We start from the raw sequence: 27,188 nt of genomic DNA, 5'->3' as shown, positions 1-27,188 counted from the left end.
GCACTCAGAATAGAGAGCAGCAATCCCCAAGGCTCAAGTGCTTTGTAACTGAGGAGTAAGCTTTTGCACTTCACAAATTTGGATGCAAACTTTTTGACAGAGTCTTCTAGTGATGCACCAAATTCAAGATTTGGTTCAGAATTCAGGATTTGGCTGATTCCAAAAATAGTGGATTCGGTGCATCCCTAGAATACTTTGAGTTTCAGATGCTAAATCAGCTCAACCAAATGAGAAGCATAACACTACAGACTACAGTGTGAGGATTACTCACCCTGGTGGCTGGCGGGGACTTCTTCCTCTCATGCGCCGGTTCCTAAGGGCTCGTGTGGCGCGCCTTTTCCTAGTAAATTGGTGCAAATTTTAAAAAATTTAAAGGGACAATTTGTATTTTGTCTTTGCCCGTTATAGGTTTCTTCCTTGTGAGTTCCTGGTGCCTCAGTGCTGTTTAAAGCTTCTGTATTCTGTGATCTGATTACCTGTTGTGACCCCTGCCTGCTACTAAGAATCCTGACTTCTGAAATCCTGACCCTTGTCTGGTAACCGACTCTTCTGTATCTGAATCCCTTCTGATTGATCTCCTGGTTTGACCCTTGCCTGTCTGCCCCGACCCAGCCTGATTTGACTATGCTTTCTGCCTACGCCTTGTACTGTGATCTTCTGCCCAAAAGACTTTTGCTTTACCGTCGTGCCCCTTTGCTTGTCCAGAACCCCCTCGCTTGGCACCTCTCTTAATAAGACCTGGCGGCATCCAATTAGCCGAGGGCTCCTCCCGAGGTGAAAGGCCGCTGTTAAAGGCAGAAGCAAGAGCCGAGAACAGGGTGCTTAGCATAGGTTCTGGATCTAGGGTGCCGACCGTGACATACAGATACAATCAATTTTCCTTTCAGGAAAGCAGATACATATACAATATCATTTATGTAGGAATCAAACCCCCAACATAATACCATCACATACAGCATACAAGCTGAATATCAAGGATACCATACTTTCCCTAAACCAAGAACTATAAAATTGGAACAAAGCAAATATATTGGGGCAGGGACCTCCTTCCCATGATGTCTCTTACCACATAGCACTTAAGCTCTTTCTCCTATGATTCTGTATATATTTACTATGTGATTTGTCTCCCCCATGTATACTTTTATATATATATATTGTACTTTTATGCACTGTACAGCACTGCGTCTCCTGAACAGAGCTTTACAATTAAAGTTATACATACATACGTACATATCTTTTTCAGGCTGAGCTCTTTTTCATTCTAGCCGCAGGGAAGGCAGTTTGGGGATATTAGTCACCCCGAAGAAGAGGAGATTTTCACCTGGCGACTAATCTCCCCGAATCTGCATATTTGTCTCTGCCCTTAAAGGTGCCCTTATAGGCAACTCCTTGTTCATTGGTTCATCTAAAGAACTTGACGTTTCTGCTACCACTCTAGCCTTTATCAAGGTAACACACATTTATTCATGTGTGTCATGGGGTATGGGGAGGTGGAGATGGAGATGGGAGCTTCTGTAGCATCTTCTGAGGAACAGACCTCCACTGATAATGGGCTGTGGTTGCCTTGGGCTGGTACAGAACCCAAAATTATTATGTGCAGCATTTCCACCCTACTTCTTTAATAAGCTTTAGTTTTTCTTTAACAATAGAGCTTGTAGGAAATTCTTGAAATGATATAGGCTTCTCCCTGCAAGAACAAAGATTGACTCAAACTCACACTTTTTAGTTATTTGTTCTTCTCAACACAACATTGTTTTCAAATCATTACTGAATGATGATAACCCTTTAATATGTCTCAGGTGCAAACTATTCCAAATGATCCTGTCTTTGCTGTAAGCTTTTCCAACTCATTTCAGATTCATAAAACAAATATCTTGTTACTTACACAATAAGTAGATGAATTCATCTCTTTATTTTATACTTAGATTACAATATTCTAAAAATAAATACAGAATACTAACACTAGCGTATCCTTAGGCTAACACCTGTATGATGACTCATTGCCTGGGTTGCCATGGAAATAAGCAACTTAGGTGTGTGTCTTTGTTAAAATGGCTCCAATCAATTACCATGCAACAGTGGACCAATACAGAAAAGCATAACGCTATGTTTTTTTCATACCTATCTCTCTCCATATGTGTAGATATATCACATAAATTATGTTCAGAAATATTTTTTTTCTCTTTACTGTAACAAGAATTAGCCCAGTGCTTCACCTGTGAGGCTAAATCAAAGCATGGATTTCATGGATATAATCACAAAAACATTTTCTAAGTCTGCTTAATTGTCTAAGAACCCAAACTACTGCTTCTTCCTCACCACTAGTGAACCATTGCAAGTTCCCTATAAATAACTGATGAAACCTGAAGAAAAAGTAATATTTCAAGAATCATCATTGTAGGCCATTGGCCTAATTTTAGAATCTAGTTCCCCAACGGGAGCTTCCATCTCTCACTGACCTGCCATTGGATTAAAATGCATGCCAAGAGTGCTTATGATATCTTTGTTCTTGGTCCACAATATGTGAAACCCAATCAGCCTAGTGACAACAGATTGAATTTTTCATTAAGGGGCTTATTTACTAACATTAAATTCATTTTTTTCATGAATCTCTAAAATTTTGTGGGTTTTCTATGTATGTTTAAAACTCTAAAAATTAAAGATTTGTTAATTGCAAAAAAACACAAAAACTCTAATTCAAAGCTGCGCCAAGTATAAGCTGATGAGGTCCCGTAGAAGTCATTGGGAGCTGTGTTGATCTTATTGGACCATTTTTAATCAACTTGGACTTTTAGAGGTCTTTGGATTTTTATTTCACTAGTAATTATCCAAAAAACTTGAGGTTTTCAAATTTTTAATCTTTTAATTACTTTCATGGCATTTGTGGTTTTAGAGAAATAAAGTTTAAAACCACTAAAATTCTACCTTTGATGAATGGGCCTCCACATGTAAGAATGATATTAGCAATGCTAATAGCCAAAACAACAGGTGGAAATTGAAAAATATGAAACCTCGGGGAAGAGTTATAATTATGCGGCCGAACATTTTGCCTTAAAACTATATCAAAACAAACCCTCAGCTTCTTAAGTGCAAATTTTCACTTTAAAGGAGAATTCAACCCGTAACTAAAAAAAAAACCCCTAACCCCTACTCTACATAGACCCCCCAGCCTAGCTGACCCCTGTGCCCCCTGGGGAAATGGCCCTAACATTTTACTTACCCCTCGGCGCAGATTCAGGGATCGCAGTTCACCGCAGCCATCTTCCAGGTCTTCGTGTCTTCTTCCGGCGCTTCGGCAATTTTGGTGCATGTGCAGTTTTTGCAAACCGGTAAATTGCTCCAACTGAGCATGCACCACTTCGCTGGTCTAAGTCTCATCTTACTGAAGACCTGGAAGATGGCTGCGGTGAACTGCGATCCCTGAATCTACACCTGAATTTGTCATCTGTACATTATTTCCTCTAGCACAGCGACAAAGCATCTAAATTACATTACTACCAGATAATTGTAAATCTGCCATCAGCTTAAAGGGCTACAGGATTTTGGAGTTTCTGAAGCAAAAACACCAGTTTTACCTGTGCAAGACAACAGTGCATCATGATTTAAATACTTGAAAACAATTTCATTTGTTGGTGTTGCTGTTCCTTTAAGGACTTCATTGGCAAAAGTCCCTAAAGGAAATCTCACCTAACTATCTCACGTCACAACTTTTTCTTACAACTTACCTATACCCAGTGGGCATGTTTAGTTATGCAAGGCTTTTGCTAATTTCTGCAGGTTACTTTCAACTTTCTTTTGTTCCCAATATGCACTCTCATGAATAAAACAGTGTTGATACAAAAGCTGATCTTGCTCTAGTGAGACTTCATTTTGATAACACTTCCTTTTTTTAAATCCTCCCTGTGCATACATTATTTCTGATTTTAAACTTATTTTGCGGTTACACTTGCAAATCTGAAACATTCCTTTTTCTTTGTTGATAACTAGTGTACCGATCCATGTAAGTTGCATTTTTGACAAAATAAATATAGTGTTTCCTGGAGCATTTTTTGTTCTGATTCAGAAAACACAGCACTTTATGCTTTGTTGGCTGTGTAATTAGAAATATCAGATCTAATAAACATGTTACCCACCTCCAAGTGATGCTTTAAATGTCTGGCTGTGAAGTTATGATGTTTACATGAATGCACACATAACTAAGAGGCATATTTATGCAGCTGTAAAAAAAATACAATTTACTGTGCCACTTTCTTGCAGGGCACATCTTCATGTAAACGCTGCCATAAGCATTAAGGGGCTGCAAATAAAGAAATATGAATCTCCCCAGAATGCAGTGTATAGAATCCAGTTTATCTAGTAATCCTTTGTATGCTTTTGGGTAAGCTCTTGTTAATTATGCTGGTATCTAGACTTACTAGACTTGTGTTACTTTCTTACCATATACTTTCATTGAAGTGAATACTTTGGGCAAAAATTCCAGTGCAACGGTCATATGCTTATTTAGAAAAGCAGTTACATGTAGAATTTACACCTATAGGAAAGCTCTATGTAAAGGTGCTTATATAAAGATCTGCTTGCCAAATCAGCGGATCTTTTACTAATATGGCCACCTTGGGGGTGGTTGATATAGGGCGGAGTAAATCTCTTGGTCCTTGGGCCAATAATAGGACTGTATCTACGAGCTGATTAGGGCCTTGCCTTACAGGATTTTTAAACCTGTTTGATAGGTACCTGGCCGATAAATATCTAACAAATAGGCCTTTTAATAGATTCCATACATAGGTATATAAGCTGCAGTGTGAAGGGGCCAAATTAGCATCTTTAATCTGCTCTTGTATGGCCATATTTGGTTCATATGATGTAGCTTTACAAATAGGGATTTCATGTTATGCCATTTTTGGGATTTTAAGGAAAATGTAGCATTTTCTGCTGAACAGAAATATGTACAATTTTGATGCAGAAGGATCATTGTAAAATCTTGCATATTTGGAAAGCTTCCAAAGGTCTTCACAACCAGAAATATAAAAATATTTATGTGGCCCTGCTCTAGTGAGTAAGTGCCTAAATGTATTTATTGGGATCAGGTGAAACAGTGAGTTAAAGGACAGAAAGAAGGAGAAATTATTGTAAAGGACAATCTGCACTAACAGGGATTGAAGCACCAAATTGATATCATATATTATATCTACTCTATACAATATATGTTACCTATGCTATGTCCTTATATACTTTCTAAAACATTTTAACTGAACCTCTCAAAAAAGTTGGCTTCTCTAACTCAAATTGATAATTGAAATCTAAAAAATGATTTCCTAAAAAAACAACATACTACAAAATGCAATTATAAAACAACACCATGTAAAAAATATCAGTGGAAAGTGCTGTTATTTAATAGAAAAACGAATAATATTTTACTAGAACATTAGTTAAATATGAGTACCTGCACTAAGGAGGTTGTTGGATAATTACCAATCAATTTTGATATCTCAAGATATGGATAAGGTATAAAGGTGGCCATAGATTCTACTTATAAATTTATCAGGTGCCTCAATTGATAATTTTTGGTGGTGGGGGGCGTGAGTAGGTTTCACTTACACCTTCGCCTGAAAAATCAGATCTGCAGAAAGTGAAGAGAAGCTTTGGTCCCTTCATCCTTCCCCATCTAAAAACACCCAACAACAAACCGCATCTACAGATTATATTTCAGTTTGAAGAGATTAACTGTGATCCAATAGTCAGCGTTTTCTCAACCGGTGTGTGTGTATCCAGGGGGAGAAACTACAAAGGTTGTAGCTCACTCTGTGTTCTTTCTCCTGTTGGTTATGTCACAAAACAGATATGGAACTTTTGTTTATATCTTCCTTCTGATTCATGACTGAACCCTCAACTGGTCATGAGAGTTTTCTTGGCAAAATATGCACCATATGACTTTGAGAAGATGGTTGAATTATAATGGGGTAACAGACAAAGGTGAAAGTAATACAAGCCATAATAAGATAAAGGTGAGCTTAGCACTTATTTTTATATTGGGTTATTTAAATATATTGTAGACAAATAATGTTAAGAGGAAAACTGCTGACCCCTGATAACTTCAAGTACAGGTATGGTATCTGTTATCTAGAAATTTGTTATCCAGAAAACTCTGTATTACAGCAAGGCCATCTACCATAGACTCAATTTTAATCAAATAATATGAATGTTTAAAAATGATTTCTTTATATTCTGTAATAATACAACTGTACCTTGTACTTATTCCCAGCTAAAATATAATTAAACCTTATTAAAGGAAAAACAATCCTACAGAGTTTATTTATAGAGAAAAATAAATAAAATTTGCAAATAAAAATTTGAATATCGCAATGTAATATTGTTCAGGCTTTTATTGCATTGTGAATCTTAATTGCGCATTGTGGCACTTTAACACCTGCTTGAAGGTGGAGTAAACTTTTGGAGATAAATGTATAGTTAAGGAGTTTTATTACATACACTACTCACTATTGCAAACTATAAAATTCACAATTGCTATACTACTATTGCGTGAGGGGCAAAATGTTAGCAAAGGCAAAATTGCTTACTTTGCGAACATTTATTCTCATTGCGAATAAATTGCAATTGATTTTTGCCTTAGCTGAAAAGCCCAGATTCAGAGCATTCTGGATTACAGGTACCACAGCTGTATAAACTTTACAAAAGACACATGATCTGTAAGATTTTTTTTTTTCATGGTATATCTGTAGAAATAAGTCAAATCAACTGGACTTGCTCTGTTTTTTCCTTGAAGACGTTTCACCAGTCATCGGACTGGCTTTCTCAATTCAGAATAACTTCGGAAATCCAGTTGGATGACATATTTCTACAGATATTGCTATACACTTTTGACAAAGGCTATTCTGGAACGTTAGTTCCCAATAAATAGAGGAAAAAAAATAATAACCCCCCAACAGAATTGCAATTGCAGAAGAATGTTGCACGAATTCATTCATTATTTGATTTAGTTTTGTAGTCCTTGTTAACCCCTAACGAAAACATGTTAAAACTTTGTCACACACCTCAGTATTGTCTTCTTAAAGTGCCCAATTTTTTCAAACAAGAAAGTGTCACTGTGAGATTGCTGTTGTCCAGACAGGAGATGTCAGCAGTGCCCCACATATTACAATGACACCTATAAGACTTATGTACACTTTTTTGTCTGCTGTTAGGGAAATCTTTTACACAAAAAACAGCAGACTGCATAGGTTCTTTGTCATACCCTTTAGATCTAGAAATCTTTAAAATTTAATGTGAAGCTGTTTACATTAAAGGAACAAACCCAACTCTCAAAGTGAGAGCAGATTTGTATTGTGACATGTACTGTATAATGGACTGCAGAGGCAGCTCTATAAACAGATGTAAAGAGTGTCTAGTTCCCATTACCTTTTATAGAGGCCGGGAATGTCTTTTTACATTCTTCTCTTTAGGAACGTGGAGTAGGACATACCCCATTATTATTTGTAATAAACCGTGGAATTAAATATTGCATGAAAATTGCAGTGGTTAAAACCCTTTAAGTTTTGCTTGAAAAAACTGCGACCAGACTTCAAGTAAAGGTAAGAAAACATGACAATAGATGTTTGTCGTCTGTTCCTAGATTTATACAATAAGAACTGCAATATACTTGTGATTGTTAGAAAGCTCAAAGAGGAGAATTCAGTGGATTTTAGGTAACCTTTACAGCATTGTTTGTGTTGCCATTTATAACAATGCCTCATGGTTGCCAGATTGCATTGTGCCCACAATCCTATCTTTCATTAAGACAATATCTTTCATAGATTGGTGAATACAAATTGGAATGCTTTTCTCAGAGAGCGATTTTGCTAATTTTGCAATTTTACCTATGGCTAGATGGATTCGAAATTGTTTGCGATGCAATTATGCAGATGTGTCTCCTCAAATAAATGTAATTTGTAAATAATTTATAATAATACATTTCACAATACTAATAATTTAATATAATAATGTATAATACTATGAAACACAGAATACTATTTTAGTAAACTGGCAGGGATTTAAATTAAATATTATCTTTTCCTGAGGTTCTTCCTGGCATTTTCATTTCTTCCCACACTACAAAACACACAAGAAATTTTTTTAGCTTAACAATTTAATTGACTACAGAGAGTGCATGCGTGTGTGTGTGCGTGTGTATGTGTGAATGTGATAGGGACCTTATCTTGCAAGCTCCACTGGGGTAGGGACTGATGTGAATGATGTATAATTTCTGTAAATAGCTGCAGCATATGGTGTTGCTACATAATAATAATGATAATAATATCAGAAGACATTTAAAAAGGATTGTTTTTGTAATCCCTACCATCCACATAATTGGCCAGCATACATCTGGTCATAAATCACGATGAAGTTATCGTATCATTAAAAGATCCTCTGATGATTATTTTACCATACGATATGTCATCCACAGATATAATCGTATTATTTGCTTCGTGTACGGACAAACGTTGTTCAACAAACGAGGAGTGGTGCTAGCATTATATCACTGTCTGTAGTATATACGGTAGTCAGTTTCTCCTTCCCTGCGCCATGCAGACATATGGATTTATATCTTGCTATGGCATAATAAACTTCTTTCACATATGAGGTGATAGGGTGATATTCCTGCAGTCAGCATCAATTTATTTCTTTACAAGCTTTCAGCAAAGAACGTTCGGGTCCTTCCGTATATGTTCATTGTTCCGTATATGTTCGTTGGCTTATGCTACAATCCTGACATGCGCAAAGAGGGATTTTTATCCCTGAACATCTAAAATTCTTAAACTCATCCGATCAATTTTGCGAACAATAATGTTGAGACGATCGTTCGTCCGACGATCGTTCATACACCATCAACCATCCCATAAGTTATAGTTATTATCGGAACGTTCTGGAATTAGTTGTTTGGAAGTAAAAAATCTGCCCATGTATGTCCACCTTTACTCCTTGCAACCATGATCTGGGTGTGTAGGCGCACCAGAGTCCACAGTTCCCTGTGCTAAGGGGGCACTCTCCACTTTCCTGCTGGTCTGACTGCAAATCATAACATTGAACAAGGGAGAAAGTTCTCAATGTACATTGTACATACTTCGCTGAAGCGGTTGCAGTTCTAATGGCCTCATTCATTTATGAACACAGTTCATGGGGAAAAGTGTCCTTTTCAGATGAAAATCGGTGTTCTTCCCAGGCACATCACCCAACATTTCCATAGTCATACTGGTTTCCATAAAAGCTTTTCTATTTCTGCTGGGGCAGTGGGGAGAAGTGGTTGCTGAAGGCTCCATCCCCCCCCCCACCCCATGGGGAGAATATTGTAAATTAACATGTTTTTTTTTTCACATAATGCAGCATTTTTCCCACAGAATAATAATGTATATCTTTCCTTGAGTACTCTGAGGCAACTCATAAGATAGTCGGTTGCTTTATGCACTAGTGTCACTCTGCTGTCATTGTCCAGTCCTGAACAAAATATTATTCTAGTCATGTTCTAGTACAGCAGTTCTGAAGGGAAAAGTCATTACCAATGATGTCATTGATGCAAGAGACCACTTTATTATTATATATACAAACTCAGTTTGGCTTATGCACTAATCAGAGTGAACAGTGCATCCTCATATAGCCATGCCTTGATGTTTTATGCACAGACTGTCTAGAAAAGTTACTAACAATAGTCCTCTCTGTCTGCTAGGCTCTCTTTAAGATACAGCTCACAGATACTGTATACTGATACCAAAAAAAACTTATATAAAGAAATCCACCTCTACTTCTAAATTAGATCAAATACAGTGTCCAATTATTTATTTAGGAATGAATTCCACATCATCACAGACCACAGAGTGCTGAGGGCAAGTTTGTCTTGCTTTCTGCATACCAATGGGAATTATTTAATAACGCTTAACTACTTATAAGGTCTAGTCCACATGAGGAGATTCGTGGAGATTTTGAGGCAACTCGAGGCAACTTTGGGCGATTATTGAAAACGCATCGCCCCGTGTGCATAAGCGCAGGCGACTTTGCATTGTAACCTATGGGGAAAAATGCAGAGGCAGTTCGGGGAGATAGTTGCTCAAAAGACGAGGCGATTAGTCGCCAGGCGACAAAATCTCCCCGAATCTCCTAGTGTGGCCTTACCCAAACAGAATCTTTTAATATACAGATACCCATGAATCTTTCCCAATGTGTTCCAGTTGAGCTCTGTCCTCTGCAGGGCATACCGCTTAATACAAGAAATTGATTAAATTCAATGCTGAAATTGTGTGTTCTATATATTTAAAGGGGATGTTAACCCAAATGTTTAAGAAAATCACATATTAAGATACTTTTGAATATGTATTCATTAAAAACGTAATTCAGTTTTAAAGTTGTATGTACAGTAAATTTTTGTACATATATTACAATATATTTAAGCTGGCCAACTAAGTCAAAGTCATTCCTGGTACTGCCAGTCCTACACTCAACTTTTACCTGCAACTTACTTGCTGCTTTCAAGGTTAAAACTCCTAATCATGTATAACCCGAATTTGGTTACTGTCTTTTTAAATAGCAATTAACCCTTTGCAATCCAGGGCCCTGAATACCTTTTGCATATGAAAAGTACTGGGAACTGGGATTTAATGCACAGTGCCTCCACCTAGGGAACACTGAGGAGCACATCCACTAGGGAAAAATAAAACACGCAGTAAAACAAATATAAACTTTATGTAAAACTGTATGCAATAACTGTAAATGTAAATCACACAATATAACTTTGCTCTGGGGAACCTGTGTGGACTATCAACCCCTGGCACAGTCTCTCAATGCCACAGTTCCACACTCCACTCCGGATGGATAAATGTAGAATGAATCCAGTCAGTTTAATGTCCCTTTCCCAAGAGCTCTTATGTCCCCAGGTAGCACTACCTGCCCCAAGGTACCTTTCCCTGTGGAGTTAGTAGTCGCTCCAGGCGGGGCAGGTACACAAGCAAGACCTGTCCTCACCCTGGGGAATCACACGGTGGCCACAGTATCCACAGGCAGGAGATAGAAACTGGCTCTCACTAAAGCTCAAATCTGGCTGCTGCCACAGGGGTTCCTTTATAAGCTCTGTCTGTAACCCTGTACATTTGGCTTCAAAGTCAGGCACCCCCTCTCTCTCAGGGATGCACTGGGGCGCCCAGCCAATTAAATTGCTTTCCAGTCTGTAACTGGGCTGGATGAGGTCACAGCCAGAAAAACAGGGGAAGGATTTGTCTGAACCACTACACATGGTTGCCCTTTTATTGGCCACCACTGGGATCACCTGACTGTAGCTGGAAAGGGTGGGAGCTGGCCACTGCTAAACTATAAAAACAAGGGAAAGTTGTGCTCATCAATAATTTTCAAAAAATTAAGTGGGGGTGACCACAAAATTCATATAGACAAGATGCTCTCTGCACTCTGCAACCCATTATCATTATATTTAAGACATTGAGTCATTTTTAAGCTACCAAAAGATGCCCTCTCTTTTAAACAAAACAGGGATTGTTTGTCCATATATTGCAATATATTTAAGCTGGCCTATTACCAGGGATGAACTGAAGAAGCATACCCGTGCTGGGCCCCCCTGCTGTCCGTGCTTCCTTGAAATTTACGCCACTGCAGAAAATACTCCTAGCAAGAGTTATTCTGCCCTCACCAGCATGAGAGTTCCTGGTGTGGGCAGCCATGTTTGGACAAACACATAATGAGCAAATTGGGGCTCTTCGCATTATGTGCATGCATAGTGTTCCAACATGGCTGGCGACACTGGGAGCTCCTTTATCATGCAGGTGGCATTGTGCATGCTAGGCGCCTTTTCTGCGCAAAATAGTATTGTTTCCACCAACCAGATTGCAAGTTATATTATTCTGCATTTCCAGTAGGGGAAAATGTGGCCATGATAGGTTTAAACTTCATAGTCAGGATTTCAGAAAGAGACAAACTCTGCCTTCATTGCAGATAACTTTAACATTTTTTACAATTTGTAAACAATGTATTTTGGTTAGTTACTTAGAATGATCATTTCTTTCATTAGAAAAACTATATTTTTGGATTCACTGTGTATTTTGTACCAGGAAATCCTTTATTAAAGTTGTCTTAAGTGAACTATTTTCCTTCCAACAAAGTAGGTACTTTGTCATCAGCAGGGGAAGTGACATTCAACCCAAAATATAATGCGGGTATGGGATCTGGAAACCCATTATCCAGAAAGATCTAAATTCTAAGTCCTATAGACTAATTTTTTAAAAATGATTTAATAATAAAACAACACCTAGTACTTGATCCAAACTAAGCTTATTATGTTAATTTAATGTTTACATGATTTTTTAGTAGACCTACGGTATAAAGATCCAAATTACAGAAAGATCCATTAAAGAAAGATCCGGAGAGCCCCTGGTCCTGAGAATTCTGGATAATGGGTCCCATGGTATAGGATCTATTATCCATAATTGCCATTTTATTACTACAAGTATGGAGCCTATTATCTAGAATGCCCAGGACATGGGGTTTTCCAGATAAGGGGTCTTGGATCTGCATAATTTAAGTCTACTTAAAATACCTAATCTACTTAATTATACCCAATAGGATTGTTTTGCCACCAGTAAGGATTAATTATCTTAGTTGGGATCAAGTACAAGGTACTTTTTATTATTACAGAGAAAAAAGGAAATCCTTTTTAAATTTTTGAGTTATTTGATTATTATAGAATCTATACTACAGGGTCGGACTGGGGGGCCCGGGGCCCACCGGGGTTGCTGTCCCAGGGTTCCCCTCCGGCCTCCCTTGAGATATATAGATAAATGTATATATATGTATATTTAGTTATTTTTAAATTGTAGAATTTAGGCGCAAACTATTATTTACCCCTTTTATGTGCTAATTGAGATAAACTGTGTGCCCATTTCTTTCAATACACTTTGTTTGTGACAGCTAATTTGTTTGTGATAGCTAATTAAGCACAGACCATCAAAACTATTAGACTGTCCCCCAGCATGAATGGATACCCCTTTGTTGTAAGATTATATTTAATCATATTTCTATAATTCTGCACAGGATTCAGTGGGCTTTATCTTCATTGTTACTTTAAAAAAAATCAAATCTTCAAAATGCACAAGGATAAACACATGTTTTAAATAAATCAAAATGTTAAAGTAATCACAAACAAGCAGTGCAGCAGACAACATAATTATCCACGTTAGTTTACAATATAAAATTACTGCACACATTATCGCTACAGGTGTGTGGAGGCAAAGCTCACTTAGGAATAAGCGGTTCTCAAGTACAGTGGGCTGGAGTAGGCTGCCATTTTTCGTAAATGCTGAATTTAGCTAAATAGTGAAAATACAAAGGGAAGACAAAACAAGGGAAGCAGTACGAAACAGGAAATTGTGTCAAACCACTTGCATAAATTACTGTTTAATTTGCTGGTTAAAAAAATTATTTATCATTATAGTTATTTTATATTTATCAGTCGGTTATTAACCATTTATTATTATAAAAAGAAGAGGTATTTGCATATTTTTCTTATTACCAGCTGGAAAATAAATAGTATAGTATTTTTTGTTTAGTTTTTATTACATTGGTTTCACATTTGTAAGTTTTTTGTTATTATGCATATGTGACAGGAGAGCCCCCTGCTATTATGTTAGCGGCTAGAAGATAGATTGAGTAACTAATATAGAAAGCACTTTCTGACACTTGGTTTTGCTAGTTTCTATTACACCTGTTACAACTTACAATACAATGTGCAATGGGCTTGCATTTAATGGGGCTAATATTTAGTAACATAAGGAGTATTCCACAACAACCAATAAGCATTTTGGTTATTGCTGCTAAAATGGTTAAAGTAAATCCTTATTGGTTACTATGAGTCACACTGATGTATTTGTTAGTTCCAATGCTCTAGGCTACCCTTGTCATACAATTAGCTTGCTTACAGTGCTGTAAACTTTGGAAATAACTCAGATATTTTCTTTGCTCACTTTTGCAGAACTTGGCAGAAAAACTAACTAATAGTTAACTAACATCTATGACAAAGTCAAAAAGAACGTCCATATACAGTGACTGAAGTATATAGGTTGGGAGAGATGAAGTAACTACTGGTAGTAAGGGTATTGTTGTTTGGAAAGGAGGCACCAAACAAATTTGTAACTTGTATGGTATTCTAGATACACTGACCCCCACTGGAGAGTTATATCTGCCTTGTTGTAAGGCCAGCGCTCTGTATGGCATCTCGATAGTAGGAATATGCATAATTCTTAACTAATTTGCGTTGCTATTGCTTTATTTTACCTCTAAATTAAATTTTTTTTGTGGCTTTGTAATACTTCAGAGCAAAGCACAAGTACTATTACCACCTCCTCTACGGTTCTCTACTGCATTATAGATTACATAGTAACATAGTAAGTGTCAAGACCTCCGGGAGCGCGAGGAGTCGCGTCCGCTCCCGGCGGCGAAGAATCCAAAATGGCGGCGCCCAGGCAACCCACGTGGGTTCCGACGCCGGCGCCGTGACGTCAGCGCGGCGCGACGGTCGCGGGCGCGCTGACGCTGGCGCAAGGGCGCCAAATTCGAATATAAAAGGACGCCTGAGGCGCCAAGATGGCGCCCGAAAATAGGATTCTGTTCCCTGAGTATTCCTGGGTTCCCTTGCTGTTTCCTCTGCTTATCTGCCTGATTCCTTGTTGTGACCCCTTGCCTGGACCTGGACTTCGCTGATTCTCTGCCTGCCATTGACCCCCCTGCCTGGACTTGGACTTTGTTTGTATTCTGCCTGTCTTTTGACCTGTGCCTGGACTTTGATTATTCTCTTGCCTTACCCCTGGATACCACGACCCTGATTCCTCGTGAGGGGCTTCCTCCTAGATCCGGACTTCTCCCCAGAGGGGGCTCCCGGCTCCCTGACATTATTTTCGGGCCATGGATCCTTCTGAGGAAGCCACACCTCATGTCGGACGAGCGCTCCGCGGACTGGCATCCCGCATGGAGGACTGCGAAAACCAGCAGGTTCGCATTGGGCAAGCACTCGATGTCCTGCTAGCTCAAGTGCCTTCTATGCCCTCCGCTGCTCCACTTACTGGAGATCCCCCCATGGCGGCAGCCTCTACGAACGCAAGCTACCCGACAGGTGAGCCTCGCATTCCACCTCCCCCTCGCTTCAGTGGGGACCCACAAGCTTGCAGGGGATTTGCCACACAATGCCAAATTCAATTTGAGTTCCAACCCACACAGTTTCCAAGTGAGCGTTCCAAGGTGGGTTATGTGATGTCTCGATTGGAAGGCAAGCCACTGGAGTGGGCAACGTCTCTTTGGGAGAAGAATTCCCCGGTGACTTATGATGTTAAAGACTTTCTCCAAGCTTTTCGCACAGTCTTTGATGCTCCAGGTCGGGTTACGAACGCCCCTGCCCGTCTCTTGCAGCTCCGGCAGGGAAGCCGCAGTGTCAATGAGTACGCTATAGACTTCCGAACACTGATGGCGGAGACTTCCTGGTGTGATGACGCTTACAAGGCTGTATACTACCAAGGCCTATCCATCCGCATCAAAGATGATCTCGTCTCCAGAGAGACTCCTGACACCCTGGAAGGGCTGATCGCTCTATCCATTAAGGTGGACACTCGTCTCAGAGAGCACCAGGTGGAGAGAGAGCGCAGCAGACGATTTTCTCCCATGTTGGCCCCTCGCTTTCAAAGGCCGATTCTGCAAACACCCGCTGTTCCTGTGACTCATGTGTCGACGTCTCCCTTGGAGGAACCTATGCAAGTAGGAAAGACTCGCCTCTCCGAGCAGGAAAGACTCCGAAGACGTATGGCAGGTCTCTGTTTATACTGTGGTGGGCATTCCCATTTTGCCAACGCCTGTCCTGCCAAAGCCAAGAGTTTTGTACCCCGAGGTATGTCTCAGGTTTCTCATGTAGGGGGCATCACTCGAGGTCCTCAGGAGAAGTATCAAGAAAATTCACGCAGACTTCTCCTTCCTTTGCAGATTCACCTGGCAAGTAAGTCTATCTTCGAAAGGGCCTTCCTCGACTCCGGAGCGGATGGCAATTTCATGGATGCCTTTTTTGCCGAACGCATGAAGATTCCCCTGCTTCCATTGTCTTCACCCCTGCGAATTACCGCCATAGATGACAAACCCCTGGAGTTGAATTCGTCACAAAGTTCACGGCGGAACTATCTGTACAAGTTGGGGCGCTGCATCAAGAAAAACTTTCATTCTTCATCATCCCCTGTCCTTCTACTCCAGTAATATTGGGTCTTCCGTGGTTACGTCTGCATAACCCCACCATAGACTGGTCCACTGGGCAGATCTCTCGTTGGAGTTTATTTTGCCTGCAACATTGCCTTCCGCCAAAACCCCTCGAGAAGGTGAATGTCTCCTCTGCGGAATTAAAGACTTTGCCCTCCACTTACAAGGGATTTTCCGATGTGTTTTGTAAAAAGTCTGCAGAGTTCCTTCCCCCACATCGCTCCTACGACTGTCCGGTTGAACTCCTGCCAGGAGCTATGCCCCCCAGAGGGCGCACCTACCCTCTCTCTCCTGCAGAGACTACCGCTATGAAGGAGTACATCCAAGAAAATCTCCAGCGGGGGTTTATCCGCCCTTCTACCTCTCCTGCAGGGGCTGGGTTCTTCTTTGTGGAGAAGAAGGACGGAGGCCTTCGGCCTTGTATAGACTATCGGGGTCTGAATAAGATCACCGTGAAGAACAGGTACCCCCTGCCCCTGATTGCTGAGCTCTTTGACCAGCTGAAAGGGGCAAAGATTTTCTCCAAGTTGGATCTCCGGGGGGCCTACAACCTCATTCGCATCCGGGAGGGTGACGAATGGAAGACGGCATTCAACACTCGGGATGGGCACTATGAATATCTCGTTATGCCCTTCGGCCTATGCAATGCCCCTGCCGTCTTCCAGGAGTTTGTTAATGATGTGTTCCGAGATCTCCTAGGAAGGTTCGTAGTCGTATACTTGGACGACATCCTGATCTTTTCCAAGGACCTTGAAAGTCATCGCTCCCAGGTGAAGGAGGTACTCTCTCGTCTGAGGAAGAACTCTCTCTTCGCCAAGTTGGAGAAGTGTGTCTTCGAGGTATCCAAGATCCCCTTCCTAGGATACATTATCTCTCCAGAGGGATTTGAGATGGACCCCGTGAAAGTGTCGGCCATCCAGGAGTGGCCTCTCCCTTTGAGTACCAAGGCAATCCAGAGATTCATCGGATTTGCTAATTATTATCGACAGTTCATCCGGGGGTTCTCTTCCCGCATTGCACCTATTCTGGCCCTCATCCGGAAAGGGGGTAAACCCGGCCTGTGGCCTCCATCTGCCATAGAAGCTTTTCAGTCCTTGAAAGAGGCCTTCACTTCCGCTCCTGTTCTCCGACATCCCAATCCTGCATTACCCTTCTGCATCGAAGTTGATGCTTCTGAAGTCGGAGCCGGAGCTATCCTGTCTCAGAGACACTCCACTGATGGGAAATTGCACCCCTGTGCATTTTTCTCCAAGAAGTTCTCATCCGCAGAGCAGAACTATGATGTCGGGAATCGGGAACTCTTGGCAGTCAAGCTTGCCCTTGAAGAATGGCGTCACCTCCTGGAGGGCTCTGAAATTCCTGTCCAGATTTTCACAGATCACAAGAATCTGGAGTTTATACAGTCCCTCAAGAGGCTAAATCCCAGGCAAGCCAGGTGGGCCCTTTTCTTTTCCCGATTTAACTTTGTTTTGACCTATCGCCCAGGTTCCAAGAATCTGAAGGCCGACGCCTTGTCTCGTAGCTTCACTCCGGTGGACCGTGACCCTGAGAGGCAAGAACCAATCATTCCACCAGTCAAGATCATTGCCTCTCTGTATCCCCAATTTGCCGACCAGATTCTGGCTGGGCAGTCCTTGGCTCCTCAAGATACTCCGATTGGCATGGCCTTCGTCCCTCCAGAACTTCGCCTGGCCATCCTACAACAAACCCACTGCTCCAGGCAAGCTGGACATCCTGGTCCGGCCAAGACCCTTGAACTCTTGAGGCGCCTAGTCTGGTGGCCTGATATCCGCAAGGATGTAAAGGACTTTGTGGCTGCTTGTAATGTCTGCGCCACTTCTAAGCCTAGCCATTCCCGCCCCAGCGGGTTGTTACAGCCTTTGCCGGTTCCCTCTCGTCCATGGACGCACCTCTCTATGGACTTTATTGTCGAACTTCCTCCCTCCGGTGGGAATACTGTGATCTGGGTTGTTATTGACCGCTTCAGCAAAATGGCCCATTTCATTCCTTTGAAGAAGTTACCCTCTGCGGTGGAATTATCCCAACTCTTTATTAAGTACATCTTCCGCCTGCATGGTTTCCCGGTGGAGATCGTCTCCGACAGAGGCACCCAGTTTACCGCCAAGTTCTGGCGTTCCCTATGTAAAGATTTGGGAATAACACTTCAATTTTCGTCTGCCTACCACCCGCAGACGAATGGGGCAGCTGAACGTGTGAACCAAGCCTTAGAACAGTTCCTGAGGAACCACGTGTCTCTTTGCCAGGACGATTGGTCTGACCTCCTCCCGTGGGCGGAGTTTGCTCATAATAATGCATGTCATTCCTCCACAGGAAGGTCTCCGTTTATGGTGGTGTATGGACAGCACCCTCAAGCCTTTCCTCAGGACTTCGTGTTGTCGGACGTCCCGGCTGCAGATGATCTGGCAGCCCATATGCTTGCTATTTGGGCTGCAACCAAGTCTAATCTGGAGAAGAGTGCTCTAGTCCACAAGACTTTCGCGGATCGCCGTAGAAGGCCCTCTCCTCCCTACAAGGTGGGTGATAGTGTCTGGCTCTCTTCCAGGAATATTCGCTTGAAGGTGCCATCTCCCAAGTTGGGTCCGAAGTTCCTGGGTCCATTCCCCATCTTGGAGATAATTAACCCCGTAGCCATCAGACTTCAACTCCCACCAGAGATGAGAATCCCCAACGTGTTCCACGTCTCCCTGGTGAAGCCCACCATCTCTAACCGCTTCTCTGATGTCCAATCTCCTCCTCCTGCCGTCTCTGTGGAGGGTCAACAAGAATTCGAGGTGGAGAGAATCCTTGATTCCAGAATCTCCAGAGGGTCCCTTCAGTACCTCATCCATTGGAAGGGCTTTGGCCCCGAAGAATGCTCTTGGGAGGGACACCATGATGTGCATGCTCCTCGTTTGGTAAGAGACTTACACTCCAAGTTTCCCCAGAAACCAAGTCCCGGTGGTCCTGAGGCCCCCCGTGAGGGGGGGGGTACTGTCAAGACCGCCGGGAGCGCGAGGAGTCGCGTCTGCTCCCGGCGGCGAAGAATCCAAAATGGCGGCGCCCAGGCAACCCACGTGGGTTCCGATGCCGGCGCCGTGACGTCAGCGCGGCGCGACGCTCGCGGGCGCGCTGACGCTGGCGCAAGGGCGCCAAATTCGAATATAAAAGGACGCCTGAGGCGCCAAGATGGCGCCCGAAAATAGGATTCTGTTCCCTGAGTATTCCTGGGTTCCCTTGCTGTTTCCTCTGCTTATCTGCCTGATTCCTTGTTGTGACCCCTTGCCTGGACCTGGACTTCACTGATTCTCTGCCTGCCATTGACCCCCCTGCCTGGCCTTGGACTTTGTTTGTATTCTGCCTGTCTTTTGACCTGTGCCTGGACTTTGATTATTCTCTTGCCTTACCCCTGGATACCACGACCCTGATTCCTCGTGAGGGGCTTCCTCCTAGATCCGGACTTCTCCCCAGAGGGGGCTCCCGGCTCCCTGACAGTAAGTAAGGTTGAAAAAAGACACATGTCCATCGAGTTCAACCTTTTTTTTTTTTTTTATTAACCACCTATCTGCCAGTTGATCCAGAGGAAGGCAAAAAACCTTTTTGTGTCTGAATCTCTCATAACCCGAATGCTTCTACTCTATTGTGTAATTCCCTGGTGTCCATTTCCCTGTGGCAGTACAGCCTGGTTGTTTCAATTTTTTATAAACCTTTATTTCATACACAGCATTAACTACATATACTGCAAAGTAAAATAGGCCGCAGTGTTGATATAATTATAGCTTTGATTTAGAGAGCCTATAACTATCCTCTAGGTCATACCAGGCTAAGCATTAGTTTGTTGATGATTTTACTGAATGGTGTATTCATATTTAACTAAATCAGCAACATGTAGATTTCACCTTCCGCACAAACACTCACATTTCTTCCATTCTGTCTGATGACACTTAAGCTGGCCATAGACAAAGATTCATTCTCTTGGTGACTTTTTTTAAATCAGCAGATCTTGGGCACCGATCTAGTTTGATCCTATGCAGACCCATTAGGATAGGACTGGCTGATATTATCCTCTCCTGATCAAAGTTTCAAACTTGCCCAAGAGACCTCAGATATTAATAATATTTTGTAGGTAGGTCTCCTTATGGGTGAATAAAACTATGGAGTTTTACTGAGTTACAAGCCTATTTAATTCCCTTTGCCAGATATTTGCTATATGACGAGTAGAATAAAAACTTGAGATGAAGGGGAAATAATACTGTCTCTTTAGCACATTATTGGTGGCTGACTTTCAGACATATCAGAGACTTCCAGCATTCCTAAATTGAGTCGAGCTTTGATACTTCAAATACCCAGCCCTAAGTTATTTTCATAATGTGGCGCACCGAGTAAATAGACTTCTTTTACTAACACTAAATTTAAATGTTGTGTTAACATCGGTTTATGCTCCAGCAAGGCCTTGATAGCGGTGAATTTTCCAGTACAGCACTTCAATTTTAATTGAAAAAAACCTTTATTTCTTTATGGTGGAAGCTCAGTGACGTTTGAAGTGGTACTCCATTGTTTGTCAAGTACTCTGAGCACTAGGGGAGTGCTAATTTAAAGCATCACTGTGGTACTGGAGAGTTGTGTCCTTGAAAATCCATTTCATTGTGTATACACTGTTTGTATGCAGAACTGAATAGAGGAATCCCAGACGCACATCCTACTGTAAGTTTAATGTAGATGAGGTGTGGTTTGCTTGAACTTACATTTCAGAGGTGGGGTATACTCCTTGTCCCAATGACAAAGGATACTTTAATGACAGCCATAGACATTATGTAACTAATACTCATAATTAGTGATCTATACTTACTCATCAATTTGGCAGCAACTTCCACTTTATGACTAATAAGTACTATTTAAAATCGTCGCTGTCTACTCACACTACCTAAATTAAGTAAAGTAAAACAACTGAGGTAAGAAGAAAGTTTGTGCCTGACCCCTAACCATATATTATCTGACTATCGTGGAGTAGAAATTGCCTCTGCTGAAGATCTGCCTTGTCTTGAATTACAAAGAACATTAAAGGGACCAGGATAGGTAGTTACAGGAATGTTTGTTGTTTTCAATCTCTCTGTTCTGCTATCTTATTAGAAAATCAACACAACATGATGTTTAATAAATGTGTTCCCCTTCTTAGATCTTAGTTTGCCACCTTTCTAGAATGAAAAATTCAAGCGAGGATGAGGGCAGTGGCAAAAGTGGTAGGAGCAGAGCCTTAAGGGGGCAGTAATGTAAAAAGGTGGATCAGGTGGGCATTCGGTAGGTATGGTTGGGTAAACATGGGTAAAAGTCAAGCATGAATTGGAGCAGAAGAGAGTAGACTAGTTGCTAAAAATTTTAAATGACAAATTGGCAACCCTATTCAGGCGTAACACCTTTGCACTATGTTAAACTTGTCTTAGATGGTCTTTTCCCCAGTGCTGCACTCCAATTAATTCATTTTGTGTTCAAAGTCATTCAAAGGTGTTGGCAGGTCTGGATTGAGAATTAAAATAGGCCCTGGCATTTCAGGTACACAGAGGCCCAATCAGCCCACTCAGAGGCCCAAACAGCCCCCACCAGCCCACTAAATACTGACTTTATATGGCACCTTATAGCAGCCCCTCTGGCATTTGCCAGATCCCACAGATTGCCAGTCTGGGCCTGGGCGTTGGTCAACAATACCTGATAATTATTTCTCTAAAAAGCTACAGCGAAGTCCAAAAAATGTTGCCTGTATTTTGGAAAGGTAAACAGGGAGTGCCAACAGTTTAAAACTGTTTCTGGGAAATACAGAACCATCTGCTGCAAGGGCAGGTGTTATACAGATAGAGCATGTACTCCCTTTAGGGCAAGAAAGCTTGGAGCTTTGCATTTTAGTCAGTCAGAGTTCAGGTTTACACATTTTATTTTAGAAGCAGCACATCTGGATTAAAGCTGTGTAACTCCATATTGTGGATTCATTTTCCATCTAACAGTTAATTCATCCTTTATATTAGTGGAATAGCTAAGTGATCATTTATAATGAATGACCTGAAGGTCATCTAAAATGCATGACTGATTATTTTGCAAGCATTTTCATGTAAAATGCTATAGACCCAAACTGCAACAAGGATCACTGCTGCCAAGGCTTTAAGAAAAACAAGCAAGTTCAAATAACAGGCATACAGTAGCCGGGCTACTCCCAGAACCCCAATATTAAAAGTGATTTGTAAAAAAGCTTCCACTAGCACTGCAATTTTATACATTTGTTGTCAAAATGATGGAGAACTCCAGAGCTGTGCTTGGGGGGCCGAGTTTGAAAGGCAATATCATAAGAGCATTTAAGCAACATATAATTAGGGACCAAAACACCACATAGGGTGAGATTTGTTAGCTCTCCTGATACTCCTCGAAGCTAATTTAGACTTTGGGTGACTCATCTGTAACCTTGGTGTAAGTTGGGGGAGGTGCTCTGAAATGGGGCTGGCTCAAAGGAAAAAGTCTAAAAACCACTGCTTTACCCAATATGTAAGCAAATCAATAAATTCCAGAAGTTGAACATTTTTGGTGAATTATTGGTGAAAAGTATTTTTTAATTTTAGAACAGAATCATCCATTCATCTTTCCCATAGCCCACTCTGCTGTTCACCTCCTCTACTTTACTATACAGTTCACATATTTCCATCATAGGGTCACTACAGAGTCAAAACATAAAATCATTAATTGCTATTGAGTTGTAAGTAACAGAAAATAGGATTGCATTTACTGTACATATTGTCTGGCTAGAGATTTCTTGCTCATCACACACAAGGCAATACATTCTACAATGCATAAGAACAGACCAACTTGCTTATCCATAAATCAAGTGAATGTCAATGGCAAGTTGAAGAAAGTAAAAAGCAAAGGGAAGCTATAACTCACAAACAGTTTAGTAGTTCATCCCCACGGTTGTAAACTTTCCTTACAACTGTAAATGCTTTCTTGCAAAAAGGCTTGAAGGTAATACATGTCATTTTTTTTACACCACTTATCTTTTTTTTTTTTTTAACTTACTTTTTATTCAAGTTTAACATTTTTGTACAGAATAAAAAATAAGAAGTGAAATGAAATAATATGTCATAAAATAAAATCATTACAGTGTTGTTTTAACTTTCTGTTGTCACCGTTAGTGATGGGCGAATTTATTTGCCAGGCACGAATTTGCACAATTCGCTGCCGGTGAATAAATTTGCGAAACTGGCCATAATTCATTTTTTTGGACGCCGGCGCATTTTCGCCAGCGCTGCTTCGCGGATGTTTTGCGAATTTCACGGGAAATTTGTGAATTTTTCAGCGAAGCGCCCCAAATTCACACATCACTAATCACCATGTCATTCTTATCCACTACATTTTAAAAGCTATTATTGTATCTATTATAGAATTGGTACAGGCATCCTGTGTGAGGTTTTCCTTATTAGTCCAGGGGTATCACATTAACTCATATTTATTAAGTTTGTCTTTCAGAATGTAGGTGATTTTTTCATTCACCACGATCCACTAAATTTTTTACTCCAGTGCTAATTGTTGTGGGCCAGGGCCCTTCCACTTTGAGGCTAAGAAACACTTATCTTTAAATAATAACAAGTATCAGTTTGAGCTAGATAGTTTTTCTTCTAACATATGTTAAGCATAGAGACATATTGCCTGGCAGCATGATAAATTGGAGGATCCAGTGATTAAATAATATTTTCCAAATCAGCCTTTTAAAATGATACCTTGAAGATTGATTTTTGAGTATCATTTGTATCATTTGAAATATTTTTCCATTAATCTGTTCTTTTAGGTGTAACAATACATGTAAATTATGGAGAAAAAACAGCACTGGCTAATGTTGCTGGGGTAATTAGTGAATAAAGAGGGTCTTTATGTTTTTTTGGGGTTTGCTTATTCTACTGGCATTGAAGACAATATTACAGTACTCATATGAGAACATTTTGGATAGTCTCAAGATTCTGTACTGGAATCTACCAGAAGTACAGGAGCTTAAACTCTGAACAGAAGGACCAAACATCCATCATACCACTGAAATTTCCTGAGTCAGTAGTGTGTGAAAGAAAGCCAGGAGCTGGTCCTGCTGACTTTATTTAGCAGTACAAGAAGGTGCATGTTATTATTCAAACCGACATGAATATGTCATAATAGAGCATGATTTCAGGGTAACCCAGCCTGTCTATTAACCTCATCAAAATGCGAATGAGCATTGGCTAATGGAAATTATTTCAGTGGCTGAAATTGGAATGCATCCCCTCCTGCTCCAAGTTAGCCTGATAAATGATTCAGTATAGTAATGATATTCTACTACATTCTATGTAGAGACAAACATATTATAATATCAAAAATATCAAAAAATATATCTAATAACCTAATAAATCAGATAGCGCTGTCATAGCTTGGATGATCTAAAAACTCCTTGTATTACAGAGGACCTGAGAGCAGGCAAGTGTTGGCAATCGGAGGAGTTAATTACAAATATATCTGTTGTTTTCTCACAAATATACAATCCAAATAAATATTTTTTTTCTAGAAAACCGTGAAGAACTCTGATATAAAACTTCTCCATCTAAAAGCTAGCGAGATCATGTAGAAGTATATGGAAAGTGTCTGTAACGCTAATCTGGGCTATCCAGACCACAGATAGTTAGGGGGTTATTTACTAAGCCCCGAATGCAAAAATCACAAAAAATTTGTGATTTTTTTCTTATAAAATCAGGCTTTTAAAAATCACTAAAAATCACTAATTTTTATTAGACCCTGAGACTGGAAAACTCCGAATGTGAAATCCCGGCATCTCAGACCTGTCGAGGTTGCATATTAGTCAATGGGAGAAGTCTCAATGATTTTATTGATGTGCGCTGGGTCAAACCCCGAAGTTTTCGCAGGTTTCTGGCAAAAAACTGAGGTTTCGTGTGAAAACTCCAAAAAAATCGTGAAAAGCTGGTGAAACCTCCGAAAAAATTGTTTTTACTGCAAAGCAGATTTTCGGGAAAATGTAATAATAAATAAGCTTTAAAAAACCGAGCGGCTTAGATCGGAGTTTGTAACAGCCAATATTGAGATAAGTTCAGACCTTGATAAATAACCCCCTTAATGTCCAGCTAATGGTATGAGCATGGATTACATTGGACTCAATGTAATCATTGACAAAGGGGACCACCCCGAAACGTTGCATCGTGTGCAAATAAACATACGCAAGGTTTATCCTGCTTGAATATGCTGTGAGTGCCATTGCTTTCTTTTTCTGTTGATTGAGGAGGGTGCCGATCCTTCCAAGCAACTGAGCACCTGGCGGAGCTTTTAAGGCCTGGGTGTGCGAGTTTTGCCATTATCTCTTGGATTACATTGGACTCACACATCAGGATCAGGGCCTTCGCTAAGTGGAAGCTGTCTCTTTAAGGTGTAGTGCAACTACAACACACAGGCTACTGTACATGAAAATAGATTGATTGGACACCAAAGTGGATGGTTTATTATACAAAGATCAAAAATGCAAGTGACCCACAGGTTTACTCACGTATGAGGATGGTGTAACAATCACAGAGGATGGTAGATAGAGGAGGATGATACAGCAATTACAGATGTCACTCCCATAAGTCAAATAGTCAAGCGTACACCAATTCCCTCAGGCAGATACACCCTTAAGTGGTCCGGATCCCATCCAGTGGAGTCCCATCTTTTAGGGCAGTGGCTTTACTGGTCCTTGGTGTACCCAGGCTCAATGGGAAACACATAGCTGGTAGGAAACCAGGAGCCAAAGAGGAAGATCCACATCTTTCCACACACTATATTGAAGTGTGGCAGGAAGTGATCACTACACCCTTTGGCCAATAACTACTGTAAATAGGACTGGAATTAGATACATAGGCTTTTGCCTAGTAACTAAAATAAAGGATGGGTAGGGATTTAAAGCTATAGGAGCCTAGAAGATCCTATAGGTCCCTACATGTCCTTTGCAAATTCTAAAATCTTTCGTTTTGGAGCTTTTAGAGGTTTTCAGGGTTTATTTTGGTTTGTTTATTGCATGAAAAATTTCGTATTGATTCTTATTTGATTTGTTCTGCATTTTTATTTGTTCATGCTTTTTATATTTGAATCTGTTACTAAATAGGTAGACCTTTGTGCATTTTTAAAGTGTGACTTAAAGCATGGCTGAAAAAAACGTCTAAAACGACACAAATTCGAATTTTGATAAATAGGCCTCTAAATGGCTGCACATGTTTAGGTGGCTTCATGATTCGGTTTCAGTTGCTCCAGCCTAGTCTACTCTTCTTATCTCTTCTTAGTCTACATTGCCATTCCCAGCACATTATGACCTCCATATCCATTAAATTAGGCTATGTTCTAATTCATCTGTTACTACCAAGCCTCTTCTAGATGAATGCAGTAACACAATGTGCATTCATAATAAATTCTTTTCTTCTGCTATACTGTGTGTATGTATATATGTATATATGTATGTATATATAGTGAATAAAGTACCCCCTCTTGTAAAATATAAGGATATTATTAGTTACCGAGGAGTTTCATGACCATATAAAAACACGAGGCCGAAGGCCGAGTGTTTTTATACAGGTCATGGAACTCCGAGGTAACTTCTAATATCCTCATATTTTACAACTGGGGGTACTTTATTTATTATAATACACAAATTTTAGTGAGTCATGTGACAGAAATGACATCACTACTCACCGTTTATAACTGATGACATCACTACTCACCGTTTATAAGGATATAATTTACAGGATATTCATGGCTTTTGTGTATTATATATATATATATATATATATATCTATATCTATATATATATATATATATATATATATATATATATATATATATATATATATATATAGTATAAGCTATACAAGGTATAGAAGCACACA

At 40.5% G+C, this 27,188-nt stretch overlaps 1 protein-coding gene across 2 annotated transcripts in view; it reads left to right on the top strand.

Annotated features, from left to right (window-relative positions):
* LOC108715639 (voltage-dependent R-type calcium channel subunit alpha-1E) overlaps positions 1–27,188 on the top strand; it is a 278,548-nt gene that overhangs the window by 25,250 nt on the left and 226,110 nt on the right. The window lies entirely within an intron of this gene.

Source organism: Xenopus laevis, chromosome 4S (assembly GCF_017654675.1).
Source record: "Xenopus laevis strain J_2021 chromosome 4S, Xenopus_laevis_v10.1, whole genome shotgun sequence".
In the NCBI taxonomy this organism is placed as follows: domain Eukaryota; kingdom Metazoa; phylum Chordata; class Amphibia; order Anura; family Pipidae; genus Xenopus; species Xenopus laevis.
This window is presented reverse-complemented; position numbering and strand designations above follow the sequence as displayed.